The sequence below is a fragment of the Colobus angolensis genome, unplaced genomic scaffold (assembly GCF_000951035.1).
Source record: "Colobus angolensis palliatus isolate OR3802 unplaced genomic scaffold, Cang.pa_1.0 Scaffold131, whole genome shotgun sequence".
NCBI lineage: Eukaryota > Metazoa > Chordata > Mammalia > Primates > Cercopithecidae > Colobus > Colobus angolensis.
In genome coordinates, this window is record NW_012114364.1 from 122713 (window position 1) to 130097 (window position 7385).

Below are 7385 nucleotides of genomic sequence, written 5' to 3' on the forward strand. Positions count from 1 at the left end.
TGTCCCAGCCTCCCGAGTAGCTGGGATTACAGGCATCTGCCACCACACCTGGCTAATTTTTGTATTTTTAGTAGAGACGGGGTTTTGCCATGTTGACCAGGCTGGTCTCACATTCCTGACCTCAGGTGATCCACCTGCCTCAGTCCCACAAAGTGCTGGGATTACAGGTATGAGCCACCGCGCCCGGCCCCTAAATTACCTCTTTAAGCTTCAATATAAGTCTAGAATGTAGGTATACTATTATGACCTCTGTTTTAGAGGTAAAGAAGTGAAGCCACAGGAAGGTTCAGTAACTTGCCTGAGGGCTCATGAATAGCTGGCGGTGGAGTTGGGATGACACACTCAGGTCGTCTGGTTCCAGAGCTGCACTTAAACACAGGAGGTAGACTCGGTAATGAGAAAGAGGAAGCTATTTCAAGCACAGAGCCAAATGCAGGGATTTGCAAGTTCATTGCATAAAAAATAAACTGCCCAGTCTGACTAGGGAAGAGCACTCACCAGAGCCAGGTTGCAGGAGACAAAATGAGGATAGGGCGAGGCAGGCTGGTGGAGGGCCTGGACTGTCAGGCCTAGAGACTTGGATTCCATTAGGAATGTTAATTGGGAGTCATGGTTGGAGTGTGGTCAAGGGAACAACAAAAGAAAAACAGCAGCTCAGTGGCTGTCAACATGTTAATGGCCTTTGAAAATAAAGTACACAAACAAGGAGTGGCAGGAAGGCGAAAGGAAAGCTTTCGCATCACCAAGCTCAAACTACTCTGTATTATAATTACACAATATAAAAAGATGAAGGGGCCATGCTTGTAATCTCAGCGCAAGATCCTTTGGGGGGCCAAGGTGGGAGGACTGCTTGAGGTCAGGAGTTTGAAACCAGCCTGGGCAACATAGCGAGGCTTTGTGACAAAAAATACGAAAATTCCAGCCTGGGCAACATAATGAAACCTGGTCTCCACAAAAATGATAAGAACTAGCTGAGGATGGTGGTGCACACCTGTCATCCCAGCTACTCAGGAGGCTGAGGCAGGAGGATCACTTGAGCCCAGGAGGTTGAGGCTACAGTTAGCCATGTTCAAGCCACTGCACTTTAGCTTAAAGAATAGAGCAAGATGCTGTCTCTAAAAAACAAAACAAAACAAAAAAAGGCTGGGCGAGGTGGCTTACGCCTATAATCCCAGCACTTTGGGAGGACAGGGTGGGCGGACCACGTGATGTCAGGAGTTCTAGACTAGCCTGGCCAACATGGTGAAACGCCGTCTCTACTAAAAATACAAAAACGAGCTGGGCGCGGTGTCACATGCCTGTAATCCCAGCTACTTGGGAGGTTGAGATTCGAGAATTATTTGAACCCGGGAGGTGGAGGCTGCAGTGAGCCAAGATCGTGCCACTGCACTCCAGCCTGGGCGACATTGCGAGACCCTCTCTAAAACAAAACAAAACAAAAGATGGAAAGATTGTAAGTTATCCTCACCAAACTTCTCTGTCCCCTTCAGACACATTTCGATGTTCACATCTATAATTAGCCATTGTCAATGGTAATGAGATTCTAACAACTTCATATCGCCTGTGTACAGTGTGCTGCGTACAAAGTTTTTAATCTCTACAGCAACCTGTTCAGAAGAGGAAGCTGATGCTTGGGCGGGAAGGGGGAATGTTATGTCTCTTTCCTTTTCTCTGGAAAAAAACAACAACAACTTTCATGTCATCCGGGCTAACTCTCTTCAAACATGAATCTTCTCTACAGCATCTGAAGGCCTCTAGGATTCTTCCCATTAAGTCACATCTGCCTCTGAGCAGGGGGACAAGGCAGCATTGCACAAAGCCTATCTCCACCTCTCTTAGCCCAGTGACCCCAGAGAAAAATGTCGCTAATATCTCAAAGATACTGAGTGCTGCTTAGAGTTGCAGTGCAAAAATTTTTATCCATGTAAAAATGTAGTCCAAGAAAGTTTAGCTTGTTTTCCCCTGCTGTTCTCCAGCTTATTTCTACCTAATTATTTTTCCAGGTGCCAAAAGTACAGGCAGGGAATTCAGAGGAAAGTAAAACAGTATTTACTGAGTGCAACTCTATGGCAGGCTCTTTATTCGCATGATCTCATTTAATTTCCTTAACAATCTTGTAAGGTAAAAATTGTTATTCCCAGTGTTAATGCAATATATGGACACTGAGGCCAAACAGCTTAAGTAACTGGCCTAAATGCACAAAGGCCTGGAAGTGGCAGAACCTGGACTCCCATCCAAGTTCTAAAGACTTCCTTCTATGTCCTCTGCACTCTCCGATAGCTCACATTCTCTTTCCCAGCAGTCTCTAGTTACCAAAATTGCTCTCAAAAAAAAAAAAAAAAAAAAAAAAAAAAAAAAAAACAAAAAGCCAGCCACAGCAGCTCACTCCTGTAGTCCCAGCCCTTTGGGATGCTAAGGCAAGAGGATCACTTGAGCCCAGGAGTTTGAGACCAGCCTGGGCCACGTAGGGCGACCCTATCTCTATTAAAAAGAAAGAAAATTAGCCGGGTGTGGTGTGGTGGCGTGCACTCATGGTCCCAGCTACTCAGGAGGCTGAGATGAAAGAATCACCTGATCACCTGAGGATCACTTGTGGTTCCAGCTACTTGGGAGCTCGAGGCTGCAGTGAGTCAAGATCATGTCACTGCACTCCAGCCTGAGCAACAGAAAGAAACCCTGTCTCAAAAAAAAAAAAAAGAAAAAGAAAGAAAGAAAGAAAGAAAATTGCTTTCCTTCAACACCCTGCTTAGACAGCAACTGGCTTCATCAAATAATGCCTTGAACATTAGTAGCAGTGCTGGGGAGGAAATGAGCTGAACCCAAAACACTAGAGACGGTGGCCAGAGGGGGCCTGTCACAACACCTGCTCCCACCTCATCCTGCAGCCGAAGAAGCACTTTCTTCCACTTCTTCTTTATTGGCTCTGTGAGAGTTAATTCTGTGTGTCAGCTTGACTGGGTTGCAATGTGCTCAGATAGTCAAATGGTCCTCTGGGTGTTCCTCTGAGGGTATTTCTGGAAGAGATGAACATTTGAGGCCGGGCACGGTGTCTCACGCCTGTAATCCAAATACACTTTGGGAGGCCTAGGGAGGTGGATCACCTGAGGTCAGGAGTTTGAGACCAGCCTGGCCTTCATGATGAAACCCCATCTCTACAAAAATGCAAAAAATTAGCCAGGTGTGGTGGACAGTGGCCCCTGGCACCGGTGTATGTGCAGCAATAGATAGATAAAATCTAAGGTTTTAGGACAGATGTGTGAAGGCTGCTGGTGAACGGATGGGACCAGGACAAAGAGGGCACCTCAAGTACAAGGTGCTCTTTGACAAGGCCAAGCACCGCTGCGGGTGGCAGGGTGGTTTCCCTCCCAGTCATCCCTGACAACTAAAGGGACATCATTTATGCCCCTGCTCCAAGCCATCCTTCAGCTCTTTTGGTTAAACCAACATGTATGGCTCTGGGCCTGGCGTGGTGGTGCACGCCTATAATCTCAGCACTTTGGGAAGCTGAGGCGGGAGGATTGCTTGAGCCCAGGAGTCTGAGGCTAGCCTGGGCAACATAGTGAAACCCTAACTCTACAAAAAAATACAAAAATTAGCCGGGTGTGGTGGAGTGCACCTGTAATCCCAGCTACTCAGGGGGCTGAGGTGTGAGGCTCACCTGGGCTTGGGCAGATGAGGATGCAGTGAGCCGTTATCATGCCACTGCACTCCAGGCTGGGTGACAGAGGGAGACCCTGACTCAAAAAAAAAAAAAAAAATTTATGGCTCTGGCATTTTTCACGTTTGCTGGAGCATGTTCCTTGGCGGCACACTGAGAACACAGAAACTTATGGTGCATAATGACCATCGGAGGAACTAATCCCCAGCTAGCTCCATTGTCAACAACTATCAAGAACCTGCTAGGGGGCCAGGTGCGGTGTCTCCTGCCTGTAATCCCAGCACTTTGGGAGGCCAAGGTGGGCGGATCACTTGAGGTCAGGAGTTTGAGACCAGCCTGGCTAACATGACAAAACCCTGTCTCTACTAAAATAAATACAAAAATTGGCCAGATGCAGCGGCTCACACCTATAATCCCAGCACTTTGGGAGCCCAAGGTGGATGGATCACCTGAGGTCAGCAGTTCGAGACCAGCCTGGCCAAAATGGTGAAACTCTGTCTCTACTAAAAATACAAAAATTAGCTGCGCGTGGTGGCATGCCCCTGTAATCCCAGCTACACAGGAGGTTGAGGCAGGAAAATCGCTTGAACCCAGGAGGTGGAGGTTGCAGTGAGCTGAGATCGCGCCACAGCACTCCAGCCTGGGTGACAGAGCAAGACTCCGTTTCAAACAAACAAAAACAAAAAATGAAAATTAGCCCTGCGTGGTGGCGGGCGCCTGTAGTCCCAGCTACTCGGGAGGCTGAGGCAGGAGAATTGCTTGAACCCAGGAGGCGGAGGTTGCAGTGAGCCGAGATGGTGCCACTGCACTCCAGCCTGGGTGACAGAGTAAGACTCTATCTCAAAAAAAAAAAAAAATTGTGGGAGAAACAGGAATGAATAAGTCTTGGGTCCTACCTTCATGGAGTTTTAATATTAATCTGAGTAGTTTCAAAATATGCCTAATGAGACTCCAAATAAACCTTACGTTACAGAATGAATTCTGTTAAAGGGCAGAGCATAGTGGCTCTAAAGTCAATCTGTTTCACCACTTACTAGCTCTGTGAGCTTGATTAAGTGCCTTAATCTCTCTATGCTTTGGTGAATTTGTCTATAAGATGACAGAACAAGGCTGGGCATGGTGGCTCACACCTGTAATGCCAGCATTTTGGGAGGCCAAGGTGGGTGTATTGCTTGAGCTCAAGAGTTCGAGACCAGCCTGGGCAACATGGCGAAACCCCATCTTTACTAAAAATACAAAACAAAATAAAATTGAAAAATGAGAGGACAAGAAGTACCTACTTCATAGGTTGTGGTGAGAATTAAATGAGTCAATGCCTATAAACTTCTTAAAGCAAGGCCTGGAACATAGAAAACATTCTATTAATATTAATAATAATTATTATTTAAACTATCAACAAATATTATGTCTCTGCATGAGACATAACAACCAAGAGTTTTATAAACTTGGCACAAAGAGACCTCATCTCTTGGTTATTTCGGGAGTTGGAATATATCCTTACACAGAAACATTGTAATGGATGACACTTAGTTTCCAGGCTCTCAAACAAAAGTTATCTAAGCCATGTTATCACTTGAGACTTGCATGTTTCACAGTTTAAGGATGAATTTAAGACCATTCTATTGTGAAAATAAAATGGCACACTGATAAAAAGAGAACCAGCAACGTTTTATTTACCTTGAAAGTTGGTAATTTAAGAAAAACAAGGTAGATTTTAACAGGATGAAGAGGAATATACAAATTTGTGACAAGATGAAAATAAACATCTGGGTACTTGAAAGGTTTTAGAGGTTGAGACTCAAGTAGTTTCTTAGAAAGTCTTATTTCACCCTGGGACTTACACGGCTTGTTTCCCCAGCCATTACTAGAAGTGGTTTTGCACCTCCACGCAGTATTAAAAGTGACAGAAGAGGACAAAAGGAAGATATGTATACAGGAGGGAGAAATAAATTATCTGCAGTGGTATTAACTCAGCTTTAAGAAATGAGGGCAGGATGGAGAGTCTTCAGAAGGAAATATAAAATATTCCCAGCAGTCCAGGACCTCTATACCTTCAATGATTGTGTTACCGGAAAAGGGGTCTCTATCCAGACCCCAAGAGAGGGTTCTTGGATCTCAAGCAGGAGGGACTTCAAAATGAGTCAGAGTGCAGTGAAAGAAGCAACATTATTAGAAACTATACTATTAGAGTAGGGCATCCTCAGAAAGCAAGAGCAGGAACACCTCGACTCTGCTTTTTGTTTTTCTTCGCTAGAGATCTTGTCTATATAAAGGCTAAGCTAAGCTGTGTCCATGTGTGGGTGAGCAGACAGCATGACAGAATGTATGACTCTACTGATTTAAAGAAAACTGGCCTTGACATTCTAGTGTGTGGGTATATCAAAGCATAACTATTATTATCTTGAAAACAGAGATTGTTATGGGTATTGGACATCTGGACTCTCAGCTGTCATAGGAGTGTGTCCTTGTAGGTATCTTTAGGCTGCTTCTTCCACTGTAAACAGCCCATGAGTGTGGGTTGTGACCAACAGAGAATGGGCTTTGCTATTTCTCAAGATGGAGCTGAACTTAAAATGGCACTACTCTGGCCCTCCTAGGCTCCTGCTTCCCTAACATTACCCCCACTATTTATGAGGGAACCCTTAATCTTTTTGTTTTGTTTTGTTTTTTTGAGACAGGGTCTCGCTCTGCCGCCCAGGCTAGAGTGCGGTGGTGCGATCTCAGCTCACTGCAGCCTCCACCTCCCAGGCTCAAGTGATTCTCGTGCCTCAGCCTCCCTAGTATCTGGGTTTACAGGCATGCGCCACCCAGCTAAGAGAACCCTTAATTTTAAGAGGAGAGGAGGGCAAAGGTCATTCTTCTGTAACTTCTTCCTGCTGATAGTCGACATCGATTGCTGGGACAGGGTCCTTTCATGAATGCATGCACTGAGCCTCTTCAGGGAGCCAGGCGGTTGGTTCCTTGCTTGACCAATGTCCTATTAGTTCCTATAAAGTTAAAATATGAAATTAGTAAATAGATGGGTAAATAAGTTGTTGAGCTATTTTATCTTGCAACCCCACACAAGTACAACAGAAGTAACAAGCACAGCAACTTACAATAACCAATACTGATATTACAATACCAAGCATGCTGAAAAGAAACCCTTTCCAAGTGCTGGATAGCTAACAAAACCGGCTATTATGGGGCCTTGAGACAGAGAATCAGCGCTGTAATGTGAGTTTCCAAGGAGCTCATAGCCTGGGATACATTATGGGAAGACTCCGGAATATAAATAGAACATTCAGTTTTGATCAGGGCAGAAGTTCCTCCTTGGGCTGCAGTTAAAATGTTTAAAGCCATACAGTTTTGTAGAGCCATTTGTCTTCTTTGGTAAGTCTCTTCTGTCAGAAGGGTGATAGCCTGATGAGTATTATTAAAAGCTACAGTGGCCTGGGCCTGGTGGCTCACACCTATAATCCCAGCACTTTGGGAGATTGAGGCAGGTGGATCACTTGAGTTCAGGAGTTAGAGACCAGCCTGGCCAACACGGTGAAAACCTGTCTCTACTAAAAAAACAAAAATTGGCTAGGAGTGGTGGCACACGCCTGTTGTCCCAGTGACTCGGGAAGCTAAGGCTAACCTGGGAGGTGGAGTTTGCAGTGAGCCGAGATGGCACCACTGCTTTTCAACCTGGGTGACAGAGCAAGACTCCCTCTCAAAAATAAATAAATAAAAACCGCAGCTG

At 45.4% G+C, this 7385-nt stretch overlaps 1 protein-coding gene and 1 pseudogene across 1 annotated transcript in view; both read right to left on the reverse strand.

The window, feature by feature from the left end:
* Nucleotides 1-595, reverse strand: part of METTL20 (methyltransferase like 20) — a 30428-nt gene extending 29833 nt beyond the window's left edge. The window contains exon 1 of the mRNA XM_011934079.1: nucleotides 499-595. The gene's annotated coding sequence lies outside the window, so the exon portion shown is untranslated. The remainder of the gene's footprint in view (nucleotides 1-498) is intronic.
* Nucleotides 1-7385, reverse strand: part of LOC105506107 — a 65896-nt pseudogene that overhangs the window by 14496 nt on the left and 44015 nt on the right.